Source organism: Sapajus apella, unplaced genomic scaffold (assembly GCF_009761245.1).
Source record: "Sapajus apella isolate SASKATOON/1434 unplaced genomic scaffold, GSC_monkey_1.0 scaffold4, whole genome shotgun sequence".
Lineage (NCBI taxonomy): Eukaryota > Metazoa > Chordata > Mammalia > Primates > Cebidae > Sapajus > Sapajus apella.
The window spans coordinates 52,103,406-52,127,748 of NW_022436944.1; the positions used below are offsets into that span (position 1 = coordinate 52,103,406).

The window sequence follows — 24,343 nt, forward strand, 5'->3', positions numbered from 1 at the left end:
CCTCCTGAGTAGCTGGGACTACAGGCACGCATCACCATGCCCAGCTAGGTTTTGTTTTTGAGTAGACATGGGGGTTTCACTATATTGGTCAGGCTGGTCTTGAACTCATGATCTCATGATCTGCCCACCTTGGCCTCCCAAAGTGCTGGGATTACAGGCGTGAGCCACCGCACCCAGCCAGGAGTTGATTCTGAGTTAATTAAAAGATTTTCCCCAGGTGGACCTCCCTTCGTCAGTTAAAAGCCTTAAAAGAAGTACTGGGTCCTTCCCAAAGGGAGAGAGTCTCCTGCTGACTCTGAAGAAGTAAACTGCCTTGTTGAGAGAGGGCCTGGGAGGGGCCACGTGACAGGCATCCACGAGTCATGCCAAAAGCCAGAACAGCGCTCAGCTGACAGCCAGCAAGACAACGGGACTTGAGACCTATGGCTACAAGAAACTGAAAGCCACCAACAACCACGTGAGCTCAGAGGAGGACCCCAAGCCTGGCCAACCTCTTGTTACAGTCTTGTGAGACCCTGAACAGTGGACTTCTGCCCAGACTCCTGCTCTGTGGAAACTGTGGGATGATAAATGAATGTTGTGTTAAGGTGCCAAGTTTGTGTTAATTGGTTGTGAAGCAGTAGATAACTAATGCACTCACAAAAGCCTGTTTATCCTGCATGAAAGCGGGAGCTCTGATGGCTGCTCCTCAGCAAGGGAACTGGAGCGACAGCAGCGCAGAGGGCAGCAGGCGGGGCCATGTTTATCGCTGGGCGGTGGTCACACATCATTCCATTCCTGTGGGGTCAATCCATTTGTTAAGTTAGTGCTCTGGGCATCCTGTGGCCTGGTTTACATGCAGGAGCTCATTCATCATTACAATATCCCTGTGAGATGTATTTCCATTTTACAGATGAGGAAACCGAGGTAGGGAGTTTATGTTGTCTGAGCCAAGTGTGGTAAGCGCATGCCTGTGATCCCATCTACTCAAGAGGCTGAGGCCAGAAGATTGCTTGAGCCCAGGAGTTCAAGGCTGCAGTGACCTATGATCATGCCACTGCACTCCAGCCTAGGTGACAGGACCCATCTCTTGAAAAATTACATAAATAAATACTGTGTCAGTTATACAAACTGACTCCCTTTCCATATTTTGTCGGTTATACAAACTGACTCCATTTCTGAGCTGTCAGTCTCTTCCATGGTGTTCTCTTGGAACAAGTCCAAAATAAAGTCCTGCTGCAAACAGTAGCTATGGTTGTACATTGTTGAGTTGTATTTGCTTTTTGGACTAGATAATATTTACATGTTCGAGATTCAAAATGTACCCAAAGTCCCCCAATTATCAGTTTTCCCCTCTGCAAGTATGCAGGACGCTGCTGGTGAGGCCAGTTTCTTGCATAACCTTTGGGAGTTATTTCACACTTCTGCGTGTGCCTCCCCTCCTGTCCCAGGTAAGAGCACACCTACGCTCACTGCTCTGTACTTGTATTACGCAACTTTCTGTCTTGGAGATAATTCCATATCCGTTCAGAATGAGGACACTTTCTCCTCCTCTTTCATAGCTGCATTGTATTCCAGAGAATGGATTTACTCTGTTTGTTTAACCAGTCCACACTGACAGCCATTCGGGCTATTTCCCACCTTTTGTTATCTGGCCGTGTTGTCATGGTTACTCTTGTACATATCATAGTTTTGTGTATGTGCAAGAATATGAGAGGGAGCAAATCGTAGAATTAGAGGACCCGCACCAAACGTTGCATGCTTATGAACATTTTTTCACAGGTCCTGAAACTCAGCTTCTCAACATCAACTTGTGATCGTCTCCCAGCGGGCTTCAGAAGTCTTCCGTGTCTGCTGTCACGGAGAAGCTCAGTGTTCCGCATTCCACTGCTCCACTCTCCCACGCAACTTTCTTTAGCATGTTAGGAACCAGAGGAGTCTAGGGAACAAGAAGGCCTGCCTGACTAGCATTTTTTTAGTATTTCCCAAGGTCTCTTACAGGGAGTGTTCAAGTCGGCTTCCCTAAAAGCAGAGCTAGATACGGGGATTCTTGTGCAACCGTTTTATTGCATGAGCAAAGTAAGCAAGGGTAGGAAGAGCAGGACAAAGACGAGTGTCAGAAGCTCAGCCTCAGCCTGATTCTGTGGGGAACACTGGAGAGTGACCTGCACCATGAAGACTGCCGTTTTGAGACAGGGGAGCTGGGCTTTTGTATACCTTTCATTGCCTACAGACCAGAGAGAAGGGAACATCAACCCCCAGGGATCTCCGAATCAGACAGCTCTAGTTGTCCAAGAGAAATCATTAGCAGGAGGGTGCAGGTGTACGGAGTTAGCAGCAGCACCCACAGTAGCTGGGGGCTGGATGCACAGACCTGGTGAAAGGGAACCTGGGAATCTGAGCAGGGCAACAAGGGGGGTCCCTGCTGCTATTCCATAGGAGCCATCTGAATTGTAGAATTGCCTCCCATCTATCTGGTGTCTGCCAAGGCTTTAAGCTGATGTATTCTGGGGACATACAAATCTGACCGCGCCTTCCTTCCACTTGCAAACCTGGCTTATCTGTATTCTTGCCCAGGCATCCCTCTGGATCTGCCATGCCAGGCAGCTGCCTTACAGATCTCACAAGACTTTTGATGTTACTTTTTACTGTCCACTCAAAGAGTTTGTTATATTTTTCAACTCTCATTTGAAACAAGGGGAGGGAAAAAAATGTTTACTGAACAGAAAATACAGTCAATAGAAAGCAAAATTATTTCTGCGGCCTTTTACAAGAGAGTTACAAGCAATGTCACAGTAACACAAATAACTTGACCGCATCTTTTTTAACTCCTTGGAAAGCCCTAAGGCCACAACCACAGAAAAAGTTTCCTGCAGATCAGATATTTGATTTCTGGAGTGGGTGCTTTCGTGACACATACTGTTTCAGTTGGGAAAGGTGAAAGAGGCAATGCGGACCTTTGTGTTGATAATGTGACGCTAGTTTTTCTTTTTTCCTATTTATTTATTTATTTATTTATTTATTTTTTAGAGACAGGGTTTCACCATGTTGACCAGGCTGGTCGTGAACTCCTGACCTCAGGTGATCCACCTGCCTCGGCCTCCCAAAGTGCTGGGATTACAGGCGTAAACCACCACACCTGGCTGATGATGGTTTTTCAAGGGTTCCTCAGTGTCCGCATTATCAAGCAGTGCACCTTTTTTTCTGGCTGCCATGTTGGGCAGAGGAAGGAACTGTGTAGCATAACATGCATCCCCTGAGCGTGACGGGGTCTGCTTGCTGACAGTAAGTCTACTAGGTTTGTGATGACGTAGATCCTGAGTTCATGGATGTGATTACTACTGTTACTTATAGTTGCCTTACAGTAGTTTATGGATAAAAAATTACCTTCCTGATGTAGTGGGTTGAACGATATCTCCTCAAAATATGTATCTTACTTCCTTAGAACCTGAGAATATTCCCTTCCTTGGAAAATGAGTCTTCTCACATGTAATTAAGACTCTTGAAATAAGGGGATCACCCTGGATTATATGGGTGGACCCTAAATCCAATGACAAGTGCCCTCGTAAGAGACACACAGAGGAGAAGGTGATGGTGATGTGAAGGCCAGGCAGAGAGTGGGCGACGCGGCAGGGCAGCCACCAGAAGCCGGAAGAGGCCAGGACGTCTCTCCAGAGTCTCTGGAGGGAGCACCGTCCTGCCGACGCCTTGACTGCAGCCCAGTGATAGTGATTTCAGACTTCCGGCCTTGAGAACTGTGAGGGAACAGAATTACAGTTGTTCTAAGTCACCAAATCTGTGGGCTTGCGACAGTAGCCACAAGAAACAAATATAGGCAGGGCACAGTGGCTCGTGCCCGTAATCCCAGCACTTTGGGAGGCCGAGGTGGGCAGATGAAGAGGTCAAGAGTTCGAGACCAGCCTGGCCAACATGGTGAAACCCTATCTGTACTAAAAATACAAAAATTAGTCAGATGTGGTGGCAGGCACCTTTAGTCCTAGCTTCTTGGGAGGATGAGGCAAGAGAATCGTTTGAACCCGGGAGGCGGAGGGTGCACTGAGCCGAGATCCCATCACTGTACTCCAGCCTGGGCGACAGAGTGAGACTCTATCTCAAGAAAAAATAAAGAAATAAATACAGCCCATTAAACATTTTCCATTGCAGTCAGATTCTAAAAATCTTCAACATTGTAGACTGCAGACATTTCATTTTTCTCCTTTTAGGGTGCTTTGCTCATTTCTAGGAATTAACTTTCAGAAAAGTGATGGCCACACTGTCTGCCTCTCGGACTGGCAGTGACGTCTCAGTCCGCTTTGAGTACATCTTTGTCCTTAATAGCTTATTCAATGAGAGAAGCAGTCCTTGAATTTCTGCTGAGAAAAACAGAACAATGAAGACAGAAGAAAACATCAGAGAGTGGTTCTCAGATGGCAGGGTGGGGCGACAGATGGGAAGCACGTTCCAAAGAAGCACTGCTTCTAGCCTTCCACAGATGATGAAGTATCCCCAGATTCCCCAAACCATCAGAATGCCAAATAAATCTTACTATTTCCCAGTAGAATCTTTCAAGACGAGCCTACTGCAGCTCAAATACATATGTATTAAAGTGGTCAAGTTAGCATTGCTTAATCCACTACTTGTGAATTGGGTGCTATCTTTTTAGTGTTTGTAGAAGTATTGGATGATTTAAGTCTCTTAATTATATATTTTTGTAACTTTTTGTTTATAAATAATCCCAGGCTTACAAAAACTTTTCAAGAACAGTACAAAGAACTGCCCATCTCCCCTTCCCTCAGGTTCTCCACTTGTTACCGTTTTCTATTTGTTTGATCGTTTTCCATTTGTATACATGCTATTACTTTTTTCTAGAAACCATTTGAGAGTGAGTTGCAGACATCATGCTCTTTTGGCCATCAGTTCTTCAGCATGCATTTTCTAAGAAAGACCCTTTATTATAGAGCAGCAGTGCAGTTACTTAAATCAGGAAGTTAATGACAGCAGTGCTATCATCTTACCTACGAGGCTTACTCAGATCTTGCCACTAATGTCCTGGGGTCTAGGATCCCATCCCAGATCATAAGGTGTATTCAGTGTCACATCTCTAATTTCCTTCAATCTGGAACACGTTCTCAATCTTTCTTGTTCTTCGTGACCTCGACATTTGTGCGGAGTCCAGAACAGAGCTGTCCCTTCGTTGGATTAAAGTCAGTGTGGTGGGACCCTCTGATACTCCACATTTTGTAGCTACACTGGAGGCAGAAGACAAAGAAAGAAGAGAAATCATGTTGGGCAGTCCTCGTCTGAATTGGAATGCCTTTGTTTCCACAGAAATCCCTTTTGCAGACTTCCTATCTGAAGTTAATAGTTAATAGTTCAAGTTAAGCTTTACTGGATGTCCTGTTCTTTTAAAAAGCCTTAGCTCAGATGTCAGCTCCTTGGGACAATGGCTAACGACCAAGTCTTATTGTATGACTGTGATGTGACTCACCTCATCTAATCCTCACAATACCGCTATCATTTATGTACTCTCATTTTGCATACTTTATAGGTGAGGAAATGAAAATAAACCCAGGTCTAGGGTGTGCCTGCTTCCCTGCTGGACTGCCCCCTGTGCTGCCTCAGAAGGGCCTTCCTCTGCCCCTCAGCTAAAGGAGTCCCCTGCCCCACCCTGCCACCATCACCCTATTCTGTTTCCCAGTTCCGATTTCATTACAGCACTTTGCCAGCCAGAATCCCTTCGTTCAATTCACCTCATTACCTGTTATGGTGGGCCTTCTCCACCAAGACCTGAAGTGCAGAGGGGCTGCCACCTTTCTGTCCAGGTCACCACGGGCTGTCCAGTTCCTAAGGTGGTGCCTGGAACACAGGAAATAATCTTTTTTCAAATGAACACCTGCATGTTTTCTTTGACCAAGCCTTTGGTAATAGCATTCCTTTCCAAAACGTCAGCACAGATCAAGGGCTTGAGAGACTTGGGTCTTCTCTAGAAGATGCAATAATGAGGCACCTACTGAGGGAAGGGGCTGGGTGTGCGTCCAGCAGTGGAAAGAGCGCCTCTGCGGGGTTCAGAACAGGCCATGGGGTCTGGGGCACATCTCTTCAAGCCTGTGAGCCAAGAATTTGGGAGAAGGCACAGGTGGGTGCCCCAGCGAAGACAGGCTAGGATGCCTGTCCTGGAGCAGCTCACCCCCACCCCCCCGCAGTGTGCGATAGAGATGCGTTTCTGTCGTAGCCGCCAGCCTGTTGTGATAGCATCTTTCTTTTTTCTTGAGTTGACAGGTTTTGGCAGACTCCCAATCAAAACAGCAGAAGCAAACAGAGACAAGCAGAGGGCTGAGAGAAGTGTCTGTCAGCTTAGCAAGCTGTCACGGCCGGGTTTAATTTAAAGCCACGCCAGGAAACACTGAATAGAGGTATTACTAATTGGATTAAAGGCTAAAAGAATCAAATACCAAAAGTGGCAGTCTCACTTTCGGATGCCCTTCCTGCCTTGAGTGTTAGCTCTTTGGTGTGGTTCTAGCCGCGGTTTTTGCCCGGCAGAGGCACTACCTGAAGTCACTCCGTCGGATGTTTGTAGAGTGGCTGCTCTGCCCCAGCCCTGGAGAGCCACAGGGGATACAGCTGTGAATGAGGCACAGCCAGCTTCCCTGTCGCAGAAAATCAAGACCCTAAACAAGGATGGTATTTCACCACACCAAAGGCGCCACTGTTTTAGCCAATCCCTAAGAAAGAAAGAAAAATATCAATTATGTGGTAACACAAATCTCTCTTATCATTTAGAATTTTTGTCTTATGGTCATTGAAAGAACTCTTTTAGACTTAATTAAATACAGATCTTATATATTTTTGTGAATATATAAAAAGGAAAATAGGTGAAGAAAAATAAATTGGTTGAGATATCCCTAAAACTTTTTTAGAGCCAGAGCCTTCCTCTTCTAAATCTTTTTATTTTTAGGTGTTTCTGCACAAGCTGTTGTCCCCTGTGCCATCAAGAGTGTGAGCCATGCAGCATTTCTCAGAAGAATCCATACAGAAACTACAGGCCGTCAGCACTGGGCTTGTGCACCAGCTTTTGATTCCCACTTTGGGAATGCTGCTAAGCCACCCCTGAGTTACTGTCCCCACCATCAGCCCCGCACCCCTGAGGTCAAGGTGCTCTACTCTTGTCTCTGGGATTTTATTCCTCCTGCTGGCACCTATGCCACACGTTTTGATGCTGGCGTGTTGGATGTTGCCACATGCACAGGCAGTGGTAACTATACACCTGTTTTTCCAATGCCATTGTAAGAAACACCCCGACTTGGCCAGGCGCAGTGGCTCACACCTGTAATCCCAGCACTTTGGGATTATAGGCAGGCAGATCATTTGAGGACAGGAGTCCGAGACCAGCTTGGCCAACATGGTGAAACCCTGTTTCTACTAAAAATATTTTAAAAATGAGCCGGGCATGGTGGCACATGCATGTAATCCCAGCTACTTGGGAGGCTGAGGCATGATAATCACTTGAACCCAGGAGGCAAAGGTTGCAGTGAGCCACTGCACTCCAGCCTGGGTGACAGAGTGAGACCTTGTCAAATAAAAAAAGAAAGAGAGAAGAAAGAGGGAGGGAGGGAGGGAGGGAGGGAGGGAGGGGAGAAAGAAAGAGAGAAAGAGAAAGAAAGAAAGGCCCTGACTTGAGGGAGTGAAAATGTGAAAGAATAGGCATCTGTGAATCGGTGAAGTGTGGCTAGTGCCAGAGTGCTGAGCATGGTGAAGCATTATGAAGGGTGATGAACGTTATGGTAGAGGATGCTGTGAGCACAGATAACTGGGTTCCCTCCTGTCTGTGGTCAGACCTTCCTGGAGAACAAAGCTCCAGGCTGAGACCTAATGCATGGGAAGGGGCAAGGCAGGAGGAAAAGGTGGAAGGGTGCTCTGGAGGAGGGAACAGTGTCTGCAAAGGCCCAGAGTTGGGAGGGAAAGTAAAGGCTTGCAGTGTTCTTGGTCAGTTCACAAAGTAGGCTTTTTGTTAGTGGTGAAGTATGGAAGAGCTGCTAGCCACGAAAATAACGTAGTGGTTCTGTGGGGCTTTGCCAGCATTCCCACCATAGCTACCTGTGTCACAGAAGCTGCTGGAAGAATTAATGATGCGGTGGGCATGTTAATATACCTAAATTAAAATATCCACTGCAGCCCAGGCGCAATGGCTCACGGCTCGGGAGACTGGGGCAGGTGGATCACCTGAGGTCAGGAGTTTGAGATCAGCCTGGCCAACATGGTGAAACCCCATCTCTACCAAAAATGCAAAAAAGTTAGCTGGGTGTGATGGCTGGCGCCTGTAATACTCGGGAGGCTGAGGCAAGAGGATTGCTTGAACTCAGGAGACAGAAGTTGCAGCAAGCTGAGATCATGCCACTGCACCCCAGCCTGGCGACAGAGTGAGACCCTGACACACACACACACACACACAAGCTCACTGCATCATTAATTCCTCCAGCAGGCTTATTTTTTCATCTGGGTCTTCAGTTGAAGGGTCTAGTGGCTTTTTTTAAGTTTTTGAGATGTTTGTTATGGAAATATGAATTTTAAAAATATTAATATAATTAAATCTGAAAGTTATTTGAAACAACTAAATTCACCGATGGGCCCACCATTCCACAGTTTCTACAATGTCATATTTTGGCCCTTGTTTAAGAATATATGTGAAGTTTGCAGGGCTGTAATCCCACTGATTACAATCATAGATTCCGCTTTGTTGCTTTTTTTTTTTTTTGTGACGGAGTCTTGCTCTGTCGCCCAGGCTGGAGTGCAATAGTATAGTGTTGGCTCACTGCAGCCTCCGCCTCCTGGGTTCAAGCGATTCTCCTGCCTCAGCCTCCCAAGTAGCTGGGATTACAGGCGTCCGCCACCACGCCCGGCTAATTTTTTGTATTTTGAATAGAGATGGGGTTTTACCATGTTGGCCAGGCTGGTCTCGAACTCCTGACCTCACGATCTGCCCGCCTCAGTCTCCCAAAGTGCAGAGATTACAGGCATGAGCCACTGCACCTGGCCCGTTGCTTATTTTTCTATTACAAAATTTAATATTTGGTAACACCCCTGTTGATATAAAAGCTTCATAATTGCACATAATATATACAATCATCTAAGTGGATATTTTTAAATTTATGTGACCACTCACTTTTAAACATGTAGTTTGCTTTTGAGCTTTTAACTACTATAAATGATATTACATTGAACATTTTCAGGGGTTGGCAAACTACAGCCCACAGACCAAATCTGGCCCGCCACCTGTTTTTGTAAATAAAGTTGTATTGGAACACAGCCAGATCCATTCATTCATGTATTACATATGGTCACTTTCACACTAGCACAGCAGAGTGGAGTTGCAATAAAGATTGTGTGGCCCACAAAGCCTAAAATATGTACTATTTGGTCATTTACCAAAAAGAAATTGCCAATCTCTGTTTTACAGTATGCAGCCGAGTTTTCTTTTGACTTACATTATTCTCCTTAAGATAAATTCTGAGAGATGGATATTCACTCATAGGATACATAACTTGGTTTGATTTCAAAATAACCTCTTTGTAACATAAATATGGCCTTCGTAGACAGTGACATATCAGAACAAATGAATTAGCTGATTCATTGATAGATTCATTATTAACTATTACAAGAGTGGAGTGATTAGAAGATACTATTAATGGAGCCGGGCGTGGTGGCTCACACCTGTAATCCTAGCACTTTGGGAGGCTGAGGTGGGTGGATCACCTGAGGTCAGGAGTTCAAGACCAGCCTGGCCATAATGGTGACACCCCATTTAAAAAAAAAAGAAGAAGAAGAAGATACTATTAATGTACCTTTGGTCCATTTCATTTATACTCAGGTAACTAATCTTCATCTCCAATTTAACTGCTCAAATAGAACCCAGTTCTTTTCATTCACAGCGTTTCTCAAAGTTTTTAATTGTTTCATTACTGCAACGCTAGCAGCTGTGTCTAATAAGGCTTAAATGTTACTGATTTGACACAATACCTTTCTCCCTTGCCAGTTAGGGACCTGAGCATGGGGGGGTTCCTAGTCAGTGGGCAGCCTTTACCTATGTGGCTATTCAAGGTTGGGCCAAGATTTTTCTATTCTTTTTGTAACTACTTTTTTGGGAGAAAGAACCCACTTAAAACCTTGCAGTGCACATCCTGGTGTGTGCCCAATATCCCCTTTATTGCTGAGGCGTTCGTCCTCCCCGCCCCGCCCCACCAGTGCCAAGAATGTGGCCTGCTGAGTCCCTCTCCACAAATTGATGTCCACCAAACAGACTCACCTCACTCAAGATGATGCCTGCCCTCTCCCTGGGGCAGCCTGTATCCTGTGGTCAGTGGAGAGTCATGAAAGGCTGCTCTCCTCACTTCAACAGAGAAAACTCTGAAGAGCAGTCCTAGCTTCAGAGCTCCTGGGAGGATCAGCCAAGGTCTTTGTTTTGGCTGCTCAAATCCTCCCACCACCTGGCCTTGCTTACTCTCCCACTGTTAACTCCTGGAGAGCACCCCCCAATTAACTTTTTCATGCAAATCTCTTTCTCAGAGTCTATTTCCAGGGAATTTCACCACCCCAGACCCAAAGGACCGACCTAAATCTTCTTGGTTCGGTTTTCATTCTTCACTTCCCATTGACTTTGAAAGTTTGCACCTTCTTTGCGTCTCTTCACAGTGATATTTCAGCACTGCGTTCACAGCTCCTGTTTGCTGCAAGTCTCTGCTCTTCACCTCATCTTTGACATTTCTTAGTGGTCTCCTTTTATTGCCGCATTACTTTAGGAAAAGGTGAGGTATAAATTACCAAGGTAATAAATATTCAAATTGCACAGACCATCTGCCCCTGAGCAGATGTCCACTTTAAGGCAATGTCAATCCCCATCCCCTGGGCAAGGGGAGAGGGAAAGAAGCTTCACCACCGAAGCTTCGTGGGAGGAAAAGGGAAGCTGAGAAGTGTGGCTTCTATTGAGTTTCTGATTCAGACACAGGATGAGTTCCTTCCAGAAAATTCAGTTAATGAAGGGGAAATGATAACCCAAGAATGTTATGATATGGAGCCTGCAGGTTGTTTACAACAGAAGTGCTGCATGGACCCAATGAGGGTTTTACTTTTGCTTTTAGCTGTTGTGGGCAGAGCACGTGATGCATGCCAGGAGCTGGCTTAGTGCTTTTCAGGTATTAGAGGAGCTAACTCTCTAAGTGGGGTATTATTTGTCACCCCCACTTTCCAGGGGGAAAACAGGCCCTGGGAGGTTACACAGCCTTTCCAGGTCACACAGGTAAGAGGCAATGGGAATTTGACCCCAGAATCCTTTGACTCCAAAGCCAAGCTCTTAATCTGTATTATCTTGCCTCCCTTCTGTAGAGATCAAGGTTGTCCACAGTCTAGCCCAGGGACCAGCCAGAGTACTTTGGCTGGGGGTGGAAATAAGCCTGTTCAAAATGCAGATTCCTGGGTCCCAGCTCAGACCTACTGGATTAAAATCTCTGGTTGAGGGGCCCAGGGACCTGTATTTTGTGGATACACTCTCTAAAGGATGAGAATGTCAAGTAGTGACTTTCTCACTGCCATGCAGGTCACAGGCCACCTTCCTAACTTTCCTTGCCTTGTGTCAAGTGAGCCAGCAGGGACCTGAGACCATCAGCAGCTTTGTGACACCTGCAGGTCATCTTCCATTGTCATGTTGCCTTTCCAGTAGACCCTCCTGTTAGGATTCAGCACTTTCTTTGATGCTGCTCTTCATCTCCTGATAAGGGGGGGAAACTGAGGCAGTGGAACTGCTGGATTCCTGCTGCCTCAGTGAGATCTTGGGTAAGTCACCTGCCCTCTCTGTGCCTTGGTTCCCTCATCTGTGAGAAGGGCGTGATAATATTACCTGCTCAGGGTTACTGTGCAGAAGTACTGCAGCTCTGAGTGTTAGTTATTATTTTATCACCTCCCTTTAGCAGTCTAGTGAGACCTTTAATCATCTTTTCCCCAGAAGTCAGCTGGGTCTGTTCTCACTATTCCATATGTATAATATTTTCCACAAGGTCTTCATTTCCTTTTTCTCTTTGAACATCTCCAACTTGCCTCTACAAATCTATGCTAGTCCCTTTGATAAGAATATTAGATTGACTCAGGTCTGTGTCCGCATGAGGAGAGAGTCCACCTGGTCTTAGGTCAAGGTATTTCAGGCGTTTCATTTTGCATTTACCGTCGTCTGTAGAGCATATCATACAAGCCAGGCTCGTGTTTTTGACTGAGCATAGACATCAAGGTGATGAAAAAGGAGCGTTGGGTCAGCTCTTGGCTCTGCTGCCCCCTAGATAGGTAATCTGGGTAAACCACATCCCCTCTCTTGGTCTCAGTTTTCTCTTGTGAAGTGGGGGAAATGTTTTTGAGATCAACGTTGTTCTAATCATGATATATACATGCATATATGTACTTGGTAAGAAGCTGAATTGCTGCGCAAGCTCAGAAAAGCCTGAGCTCTGGTGCGGAGGAGCTGTGAGTGTTGGGGGGTGAAATTCAACATCTGAATTTCATCTCTCCTCCACAATCTCACTCTGGTTCCACGGCAGCAGCATCGTGCCGTCTCTCGACAGATGTCTTTTTAAGTTTTTAAAATAAGAGCTTTATTGAGATAGAATTCGCATACTATAGAAATCATCTATTCAAAGTGACAATTCAGCAGTTTTTAGTCTCTTCACAGAGTGTGTACCATCATCACCACAGTCAATTTCAGAACACTTAGAACCATTCTGTGGGTTTTGACAAACGCATAGTCATGTATCCAACACCACCATGTGCCGGGCGCGGTGGCTCAAGCCTGTAATCCCAGCATTTTGGGAGGCCGAGGCGGGTGGATCACGAGGTCAGGAGATCGAGACCATCCTGGTCAACATGGTGAAACCCCGTCTCTACTAAACATACAAAACATTAGCTGGGCATGGTGGCGCGTGCCTGTAATCCTAGCTACTGAGGAGGTTGAGGCAGGAGAATTGCCTGAACCCAGGAGGCGGAGGTTGCGGTGAGCCGAGATCACGCCATTGCACTGCAGCCTGGGTAACAAGAGTGAAACTCCGTCTCAAAAAAAAAAAAAAAAAAAAAAAGAAAAAAAAAAAGCCAGCACCACCATGTGTACAGAACTGTTCCATCAGCCTAAAGTTCCCTCAAGCTGCCCCTTTGTAGTCAGCCCTTTCCCCACCTTGTAACTCCTGGCAACCACTGATCTGTTTTCCATCCCTATAGTTTTGCTGTTTCCAGAATGTCGTATAAATAGAATCACATAATATGTAGCTTTGGAAATGGCATCTTTCACTTAAATTAATCCATGTTATCACGTGGATAATAAACATATTCTTTCTATTACTGAGTAGTGTTCCATTATATGGATATGTGTCTGTTTTATTCATTTACCAGTTGAAGGACATCTGTTTCCAGATTTTGGCAATCATGAATAAAGTTGCTATAAACATTGACTTACATGTTTTTCTTGTGTGTATAAATGTAAGTTTCCATTTCTCTTAAGTAAATACCTATCCATAGTTGTTGGGTCATATGTTAAGTATATATTCAGGCCGGGCGTAGTGGCTCACGCCTATAATCCAAGCACTTTGGAGGCCAAGGCAGGCGGATCACGTGAGGTTAGGAGTTCAAGACCAACCTGACCAACATGGTGACACCCTCCCCCCCAAAAAAAAAGTATATATTCAAATGTATAAGAGACAGCAAAATTGTTTTTTACAGTGGCTGTACCGTGTTGCATTCCTACAGCAATGTATGCGAGTTCTGGTTGTTTGCCATACTTGCCAGCATTTGATATTATCAGCATTTTCTCGTTTGGGTTTTGTTTAATTTTAGCTATCCAGATGAGTATGTAGTGATATCTTACTGTGGTTTGTTTTTGTTTTGTTGGTTTTTTTTAGACAGGGTCTCACTCTGTTGCCCAGGCTGGAGTGCAGTGGCATGATCTCAGCTCACTGCAACCTCTGCCTTCTGGGTTCAAGTGATCCTCCCACCTCAGCCTCCTATGTAGCTGGGACTACAGGCGTGCAACACCACACCTAGCTAATTTTTGTATTTTTTGTAGAGACTGGGTTTCCTTATGTTACTCAGGCTGGTCTCAAACTCCTGGGCTCAAGAGATCCACCTGCCTCACCCTCCCAAAGTGCTGGGATTACAGGCGCCTGTCCTTATTGTAGTTTTAATTTCCATTTCCCTAAAGACTATAATGTTGAACATCTTTTCATGTGCTTATTTGCCATCCATATAGTGTTTTTGGTGAAGTATCTGTTCACACTTTTTCACAAAGATTTTCTTCTATGTTTTCTGCCAGAAGTTTTATAGTTTTATATTTTAGGTCTGTGATCTGTTTTGAATTACTTTTTGCAGAAGGAACTAAGTACGGGCCAAGGGTCCTTGTTTTATATGTGAATATTGAGTTGTTCTAGCACTACTTGTTGACAATGCCTCCACTGAATTACTTTGTACTTCTCTCTTTTTTTTAAGACGGGGTTTCACCATGTTGGTCAGGCTGGTCTTGAACTCCTGACCTCAGGTGATCCGCCCACCTTGGCCTCCAAAGTGCTTGGATTACAGGCGTGAGCCACTATGCCCGGCCTATACTTCTCTTTTTTTTTTTTTTTTTTTTTTTTTTGAGACGGAGTTTCGCTCCCGTTACCCAGGCTGGAGTGCAATGGCGCGATCTCGGCTCACCGCAACCTCCGCTTCCCGGGTTCAGGCAATTCTCCTGCCTCAGCCTCCTGAGTAGCTGGGATTACAGGCACGTGCCACCATGCCCAGCTAATTTTTTGTAGTTTTAGTAGAGACGGGGTTTCACCATGTTGACCAGGATGGTCTCGATCTCTTGACCTCGTGATCCACCCGCCTCGGCCTCCCAAAGTGCTGGGATTACAGGCTTGAGCCACCGCGCCCGGCCTATACTTCTCTTAAAAGACCAGCTGATTATGTTCATGTGAGTCTATTTCTGGACTCTGTTTTGCTGCATTGATCTGTGTGTCTGTGCTCTCACCAGTTCCACACTGTCTTGATTACTGTAACTTAATGGTAAATCTTGAAATTGGATGGTGTTCTTTTGAAAAATTGTTTTGGTTATTCTAATTCCTTTCCCTTTTCATATGAATTGTAGAATCAGTTTTCCAGTATTACAAAAATAATAGTAATAAAGCCTATCGCTGGGATTTGATTGAAATTGTGTTGAACCTGCATATCCATTTGGGGAGAACTGGCTCATTAACAATAGCATGTTGTTCAATCCATGAACATGGTGAGCCCCTCCAATTATTTAGGTCTTCTTTGATTTCTTTCCCCAGTGTTCTGTCGTTTTCATCATACTGTAAGGTTAGATTTATACCTAACAAATATTTCCCTTTTTGCTGCTATTGTAAAGAGTCCTCTCCTTTGTTTTTAATTAACTTCAGTTGTTCATTGCTAAGATATTGAACTGTAGTTGATTTCTGTGAATTGATTTTGTATCCCATGACATTACTAAAGTTATTTATTAGTTCTAAGGAGGTTTTTAGTAGATTTTATGAGATTTTCTACATAGATCATGTTGTCTACCAGTGAAGTAGTTTTTGTTTCTTCCTTTTCAATCCATATGCCTTTATGTCTTTTTCTTACTTTATTGCAACTTCCAGCAGTATAAGAATGTGAGAAAGGACATCTTTTCCGTGCAGTATCTCACCAAGCATGGTGTTAGCTGTGGGTTGTTTTGTAGATGCCCTTTCTCAGTTAAGGAAGTTCCCTCCTATCCTTGCTTGCTGAAAGTTTTCTTTTTTTTTTTTTTTTTTTTTTATCATGACTGGATATTGAATTTTGTCCAAGGCTTTTTCTGCTTCAGTTGATACGACTATATGCCTTTTCTTGTTTTGTCTGTTCATAAGGCATATACATTTGAAACGTTTGGAAATATTGAGCCAGGCATGCATTCCTGTGATAAACCTTAGCTGTGGTGCCTTTCTACTTCTCTTTTTTTTTTTTTTTTTTTTTTTGAGACAGAGTCTCGCTCTATCGCCAGGCTAGAGTGCAGTGGCGTGATCCTGACTCACTGCAACTTCCATTTTCCGGTTTCAAGCAATTCTCCTGCCTCAGCCTCCCAAGTAGCTGGGACAACAGGCATACACCACCATGCCCGGCTAGTTTTTTGTACTTTTAGTAGAGACGGGGTTTCACCATGTTGGCCAGGATGGTCTTGATCTCCTGACCTCGTGATCTGTCTGCCTCGGCCTCCCAAGCATTTCTACTTCTTATATATGCTGGATATGATATGCTAATATTTTATGGAGGGTTTTTGATAGCCTGGGGCTTCTCTGCAAGCTTGTTAATGACTCAGCCCACGCTGGGTCCTTTCCTTTGAAATATTCAAGTATTCATAGTCCTGTGTGGGTTATTCTGAATCCTGGCCTCTCTTTCCTCTCTCTGTGGTTGGTGTTCTTCTGGCTTTATCTGTTTCTCCTTTTTGCCTACATGTTAGAAAAACATGAAGTTACACAACTCAATTCAGGAACAGGATTTAGGAAGAAGTATTTGAGTCCAGTAGTTAGCTTCGAATTGATTTGCCTCACATTATTGAGGTCCTACCAAGTGCTCCGTCCCCATTGTCACCTCAGAAGAACAGCTGATTTGCATTTATCTGAGCAGTCTAGTTCTCCATTACCAGGCACATGAGAGGAGGCACTGCTGAGGACGAACCTGCCGTCCATGTCTCTTGGTGGCCTCCCTGTTTCCTCCAGAGGCATCCAGATCCGGGCAGAGCCACAGCCCGCTTCCCGGGGACTGAAAGGCCATCTTTGTCTTTCCACCGGAGGCTTCTGCAGCGGCCAGGAGGCCTGAAAAGGACGCGGTGGGGGAAATGTCGGGAGTGGCCAGGTTCCGGCCTAACGGGTTATTTTTAAACAGCGAAGCCCAGCGACGTGGGGAACGTTCTAGAGGGAGGTCTTTGTTTTCACTTGGCGCAAAAGTGAGAGAGCAAAAGAGAATGCGGGCAGCAGGGGACGGCTGACTCCACGCCTGCCTTCTGCGACGACTTCAGCCGGACCTGGGGCTGCAGGTCACAGTGGCCATGACTGAACTGGGGACACGGTCGAGAGGCTGGAAGAGGAAGAGAGGGGCCGGCTAATGGCCTGCAGAAGCGGCGAGGCCGGCGGCCTGCTTGCTTGGCTCAGCAGTTTAGTTTGTGGGAGAGTTTGCACAGACAGAATCCCAGGCTCAGTGTGAGCATATTGTCGACAATCTGAGCAATCTGGGCGGCGAAGCCATCGGGGGAGCTTTTTCGTTGGTCTCATCAGCTGTCTGCACCCTCCTAGAGGAGGTACTGCCTACCTGAGTCCCTGGAGGCTCCCGGGGGCCTTTCTACCACCTGCTGCCCTCCCCTCCCACCCGGCCCCTCTCCACCCGGCTTCCCTCCCAGCCCCTCTCCACCTGGCCCCTCTCCAGCCGGCTCCCCTCCCACCCAGCTCCTCCCCCTTTCCTCTGGCCAGTATTCTGATTTCAGTCCCCATTACCTTGCTAGAACTGACATAGCCTCCTGCAAACTGACTTCCGTGTCTCTTCTCTCCCATCTCCAGTCCACCTGCTATTAGATTCATTTTCCTTAAGAACAGTTCTGCTGTGGCTCTACTCTGCTTAATAACCTTCACTGGCTCCCCATTGCCCACCTGGCACGTCTACTTCCCCTGCTTGGAATCTGATGCCCCCTGCATCCTGCCAGCTTTGCTTCCCGTCACACCTCTTCACATGTCTGTGCTGTTTGCCTAACATGGACAACAACCCTCTTGTTCCCAAACATGCCCTTGTGCTTTCCTGCCCCATGCCTTCTGTGGTTGTGTTCCCACTGCCAGAAGCCTCCGCTTCCCCTTCTCTGTGTGTTGGAATCCTCTGATGGAGGCCACACCCGGGCCATGTGTACCTTCATAGAGGACCTGCCTGACCTCTCCTTTCTCCTGGCATCATTCCTCACAAATCATAGCTCTCTGGTGGCATTTATCCCATTTTGTCGCTGTTACTTGTGTCTGGATCTTGAGCTCCTTACCCTTTAGGACGGGGTCCACGTCTCAGCTGTCCTCATGTCGTGCTCATCTCCTGGTGATCACATGCTGCACTTAGAGGAACCATCATTTTTGTGCTACTTTGTGCCAAGACCTTAAACATTATCCCATTGGTTCCTCCCAACAAACTTCTAAAAGGAGTTTCAATACCTAATACCTGGCCGGGCGCAGTGGCTCATGCCTGTAATCCCAGCACTTCGGGAAGCCGAGGTAGATGGATCATGAGATCAGGAGTTCAAGACCAGCCTGGCCAACATGGTGAAACCCTGTCTCTACTAAAAATATAAAAATTAACCGGGTGTGGTGGCGGGTGCCTGTAATCCCAGCTACTCGGGAGGCTGAGGCAGGAGAATTGCTTGAACCCGGAGGCAGAGGTTACAGTGACCCAAGATCGTGCTACTGCACTCCAGCCTGGGCAACAAGAGCAAAACTCTGTCTCAAAAAAAAAAAAAAAGGAAAACCAACATTTGTTGAGCATTTACTGGAGCCGTACCAGACTGTTCTAAATATTTTGCCTGAGTTGGTTCATTTAATCCTTGTATTATCTCTTTGTGGTATGTTTGATTATTTTCCCCTATGCTAAAGATGAGGAAACTGAGGCCCAGCGGAGTGAACTGGCCCCTTCTGGCTGTGTTGAGTGACCATCTGACCTGTGGGGGTTGCTAGCTGTGCATTATCGCGCCTGTTCAGCCTTCCTTCCTCTGATGGACGGCCAGCCTTTGGCAAACACTCAGACTTCCTTCCCCAGGCCCCACGGGGCACCACGAAATGATCACACGTTCTTAACAATAGCGATTCTGCAACCGTGACACATGCTTACAAATCCCTTAATGGCTTTTGTATTCTTGCTTTGTCATTTTTTATCCCAGACTAATTTCTTCTTCCCCAGGCTGGCACTTATTTGGCATTGTGCTGCCAGGGGTTTTAATCAAGGCAGCCTACACCCACACTGTGAAGCTCAACAGGCACTCACTTCTGGCACGTACCCAGGGCTGGGTGCCAGGCCTCCTGCGGGGACTGGCCCCAGAGCTTCTCCAAATACTTATTTCCCCAGGATAGTGGCCAAAGAGCTCAGCAGCAGAACTATTTCTTCTGTGTCAAGGTTCCTTAGGATTCTCTTTGGCAAAATGGCAACCAGTCTCTTATCCCTCATGCCAAGCACAGAGCTGGACATGTGTTTAGCCCTCAATAAATAATCCTTGAATAAATAACTTCATTCTCCTTTCTTTTTTGAAAGCTGGGGTTACCTGACAGGGAAACCAGGAAAATTCTGAAAACAAATCTATCAGTTAGCTTTTGCTGCCTAACAAATACAGATACTTATGGTGGGGTTACTCCTGAGAAAATTGCAAGTTAAAAGTACTGTTAGGTGAAAAATGCATTTAATACCCAGAATCTACCAAACATTATGGCTTAGCCTCACCCACCTTAAACATGCCCAAAACATTTACATTAGCCTACAGTTGGGCAAAATCATTTAATACAAAGCCTATTTGGTAATAAAGTATTGAATAACCAAGTCATATATTGATGTTGTACTGAATGTATATCACTCCACACCATGGTAATGTTGAAAAATCATAAGTTGAGCCATCATAACTGTCGGCACAAAGCCTCAGCGCACACAGCAGTAAGAGTGCATTACTCACATGACTGAGGTCAGCTGGCGATTGGCTCTGCTCGTTATAGATCAGGCTTCCTTCTGTGGCTGGGGGTTGGCTGCTGGCTTCAGCTGGGGTAACTGCAGTGTGACAGCGCTGTCCACCTGCCTCTCATCCTTCTGAGGCCAGCAGGATAGTAGCTTGGGTAGAGAAAAGTGATCAGATAATTGCATTGTCACAAAGCACACGGTGGGTGTTATGAGCATTCCAAACTCAAAAGGACCTACCTCTGCTGTGGCACTGAAGAGCGGCCGCATTTCATTTTAAGAAAAATCAATATGTAGACGTATTTGCTGGTAGAACTCTCTGTTCAAATGGAGTCTTACAGGAAACATGAGTAAATGATTCTTACAAGCTGCTCGGGGTAGGGGATGAGAGGAGGGTGGAGGCAGTTCCGTGTCTTCCTTCTGCTCCTTCCTGGTTTCTGTGGCTACTGGAAAACCAAAACCAAGAGCTCTCACAAGCGCCTCTGTCACTGGCATTCTTCATTGACCTGAAGCAGAGCATGGAACCTCCAGGCCCAGCACTTAGCTCCGTTAGAGCCTCTAGTCTGCAGAGGATTCAGAAGGAACAGAACGCCAGTGATGTAGAATGGAGGTGGGTGTTTATCAAGCCATTCTCAAAGTTTGGCCACCAGGGTGGTTTCGTCGTATAATATTCAGTAACAAGCCTCTCAGAGGTGACAGCTGCCTTTTAGCTGAGCCATCCCAAGAGTATCCGCTGAGGACACATTTTGAAGCCAGACCCCCAGGTGCAGGTCACAGATGGTGTCTCTCTCACACCTGTGCTTGTCACTGTCCTCTGGATAGATTTCAACTTCCCTGTGCAAAGAATCAAAACATGAAACCCAGAACAATGCATATGTTACTTTCAATAGAGGCCAGATAGGACCTTTTTATGTTTAAGTGCTTTTTCCGTAACAGATCACTCAGAAATTTAGTGGCGTTAAACAACCACTTATTCTCACCACTTCTGCAGGTCAGGAATTCAGGCAGGGCACAGTGAAGGCTTGTCTCTGCTCCTCGAAGCCTGAGGCCTCGGCTGGGAAGACTGGAAAGCTGGAGCCAGTCATCTGAAGGCTCACGGTCTCATGTTGCAGTTGATGCTGGCTGGGGGCCTGATGGGCCATGACAGCTACACACGGCCTCTCCAGTGGTCTAAGCCTCTCATAACATGGTACCAGGGTTCCTAGGATGAGCAGCCTGAGAGTGTGGACCAGGAAGAACTGCTATCGTAGGCTGCGACCTCGCCCTTGCAGGTCACGCCGGTGTCACTTCCATCACATTACAGGCGGCCACCAAGCCCTGCTCAGCTTCAGCAGGAGAGGAAACAGACTCTACTTCTTGGTAGTGGGTGGCAAGGTTCTGCAAGAGCATATGAGACTAGAAGTGTCGCTGTGGCCTTTTTGGAAAACACAGCCACAGTACGTTAATGCAGTATTGGGTGTTCTTTTATACCCCATTACCAAGGCCAAAGGAATCAGAATATCTGGTTGCAGAGATCTTGTTTTAGCTTCTTGCCCTCTCTCCCAGACCACTGAGCCCTTGGGGAAAGGTTTTTTCTTGTTTGTTTGTTTTATAACAGTCTCACTCTGTCACCCAGGGTAGAGTGCAGTGGCATGATCATGGCTCACTGCAGCCCCAACCTCCCAGCCACCTTCCGAGTAGCTGGACCACAGGTGTGGGCCACTGCACCCACCTAACTTTGCAACTTTTTGTAGAGAGGGGGTTTTGCTGTGTTGCCCAGGCTGGTCTCGAACTCCTGAGCTCAAGAGATCTGCCCACCTCGGCTTCCCAAAGTGCGGGGATTATAGGCATGAGCCACTGTGCTGGCCTGGGAAACCTTTACAGTTAGAGCTTTGCTGAAAACAGAGGCCAGAGGCCCAACACAGAGAAAAAACATAGAAGAAGCAGGAAGCATTGTCAGTGGTTAAAAAGCAGACTTTGGAGCCAGATAAAAAGGACTGAATCCCAACTCTGTGCAGACAGCTCTATGGCCTAGAGCAGGTGCCTCTCTGTCCCTCAGTTTCCTCATCTGTAGAGAGAGGGAAATAACAGGGTTGTCTAATAATTTGACAGCCCTATGCCTGGCACATGATAAGTGCGTAATGAGTATCAGCCATTTATGAAAGTAATGATCAATACTGGTATTATTTCAGCTCATTATAAAAAAGCTTATGTCTCAGGAAGGGCCGTAGATCCCACTCCTGCTGGTCCTGGAGAAGATTTCTTGGCAATCACGTCCTTTTATTTTGTTATTGACTTCATCAGAGAACCTGCGGGAAACATTAGCTCCTAATCCTAGTAAGAGCCAGCTGTATAGAGGGATTTCATCTGTCTGATTTTATCCAGTTCTCCAGGTCTTAGAATCTTGACTTTCCAGGGGAAAAAAAAGAGAATTTGATGTATTTTCTATATTTTTCCCATTTGTAAATTAATGTGCTACGTTTCCTCAGTTCTAAGTTCCCACCAACCTTATGACCACTGATTTTTATAACTTGCTAGGTTGGTGGGAGAAAAGTGCCAATCTGTTGTATGGTACATTCCAATCTCAACAACATTAAAATGTGAAAGAAAAAGGTACAAATTGGAATTAAGGAAACACATCGAGTTCACTAGAATTTAGAAGTCTAGAAAAACACGAAGGAGAAAATTAGAACTCCTTATACTGAGATTAGGTGTGTAATTTTAGCAGAATACTTTTAAGCAGGAAAGGACACCATTTGGCCAGCTGGTCACAAGTGTAAAACTGGGATTTGACCTGGCGCGTTGGCTCACACCTGTAATCCCAGCACTTCAGGAGGCCGAGGCAGGTGGATCACCTGAGGTCAGGAGTTCGATACCAGCCCGACCAACATGGAGAAACCCATCTCTACTAAACATATGAAATTAACCAGGCGTGGCGGTGCACACCTGTAATCCCAGCTACTCGGGAGGCGGAGGCAGGAGAATTGCTTGAACCTGGGAGGAGGAGGTTGCTGTGAGCTGAGATCATGCCATTGCACTGCAGCCTGGGTGACAAGATGGAAACTCCGTCTCAAAAACAACAACAAAAAAAGAAAACACTGGGATTTGCCTGTGCAAACTAGAACATCCACTCCCCTAATCTAAAAGCCTGAGTTAAAACCAGAGCTAACCACAGTTAACGCACCAGGCATGTGGCTTCCATTTTCCTCTCAGTGGTTATATTTTCACACCATGAGTCTTTCTTAACCTTTTTAATATTTATGTCATGAGTATTTTCCCATGTTATGAAAGAAAGATTTAAAGCTACATTTTTCATAATTACAAAAGTAGTGATAAACTGAATAAAAGTGCAGTCGTTCACATTCTGACCACAGCCAGGCTGAACAGTGAGGCTGTAGGTTCACAGAAGTCACCGGTGCAAATACCAGCACGGAGCCCTGGTGGAGCGTGTCTGATGCACTCAAGCGAAACTCGACTGGCGTCTGAGTGGGGCCAGGCGGGCAGCTGTTGTCTGCGGCTTTCCACGGTTCTCAGGAGCAAGGTGGGCTCAACACAACTCATCTAAGTCTCCGCGAAGAACAGAAGACACCTTCCAGAGCGATGAAGATCAGGACTGACTGGGAAAGCAGCAAGCTGCTTGGATCCACTTGGCAGGGACAAGAGCCTGAGACGTCTGGAAGTACGTCTGGCGTGGTGTAATTTCACAAGCCAAACAAAGCTGTTACATAAGCAGAAAAAGGAGCAAAAGGGCTCACACTGAGATGAAACTGACTCCCTCCAGTCCAGGAGTGGGATGCTGAGGCCTCAGCGAGGACTTGGCGGCTGCACTCCGGCCACCTCTGGCAATGGGGTTTGTTGCAAGGGTGTGGGGAGCAAGAACGTGGCCCAGCACAATGCCTGAGCCACAGAAGGCCCTCAGAAAAAGGATACAAAATTGTACTTGTTCATTCATTTATTCAACAAATATCTATGGAGAACTACCAAGACCAGCTCAGCCTAGAGACCCCCACCCAGGGGGGCTGAAGGCATTAAGAAGCAGACACCCTGCCGGGTGCGGTGACTCTGTAATCCCAGCACTTTGGGAGGCTGAGGAGGGCAGATCACAAGGTCAAGAGATCGAGACCGTCCTGGCCAACATGGTGAAACCCCATCGCTACTAAAAATACAAAAATTAGCTGGGTGTGGTGGTGTGTGCCTGTAGTCCCAGCTACTCGGGAGGCTGAGGCAGGAGAATTGCTTGAACCCGGGAGAGATCGTGCCACTGCACTTCAGCCTGGCACCTGGCGATGGAGTAAGACTGTCTCAAAAAAAAGCAGACACCCAGAAAGAACAGCACAGTGGGATTATCCGAGGCCCAGCAGCCTTCCAAACTGAGAGCCCCAGGGGATTACAGCATTCCGGCTGAGGGCCTTGGGCAGATTCTGACCCACATAGTTATTCTCTCTCAACAGGTGATTCTTATTAACAAACAGGTGTTCTGTGTTTTCTCATAGACCCAAGATAAACTAGCTAGGCAGCTGGTGCCTGCTTACCACTGATCAAGGACAGACTAGAAAGTATTCTCCACGAGGGATCCACGGGGGCTGGGTCACATATCCCTGCTTAAAGAATTCTTTTAACCGGTGTGTGATATACATGTACTGTTTTGCTGCTTTAGAATGCCCCGAGCAGT

The 24,343-nt window shown here is 46.2% G+C and overlaps 1 protein-coding gene and 1 long non-coding RNA gene across 8 annotated transcripts in view; one reads left to right on the forward strand and one right to left on the reverse strand.

Annotated features, from left to right (window-relative positions):
• CMTM7 (CKLF like MARVEL transmembrane domain containing 7) overlaps positions 1-24,343 on the forward strand; it is a 95,819-nt gene that overhangs the window by 12,103 nt on the left and 59,373 nt on the right. The gene's annotated exons all lie outside the window — the stretch shown is intronic.
• Positions 4,000-21,374, reverse strand: LOC116543220. 2 transcript variants are annotated; one of them, XR_004265514.1, is made up of 3 exons: positions 19,694-21,374; positions 5,738-5,835; positions 4,000-5,228 (listed from the first exon to the last, which is right to left on the reverse strand). It is a non-coding gene; the product is annotated as an uncharacterized LOC116543220 (long non-coding RNA). The 2 variants fall into 2 exon arrangements; XR_004265515.1 differs by lacking the exon at positions 4,000-5,228 and having other exon boundaries at positions 5,662-5,835; positions 19,694-19,845; positions 19,933-21,373.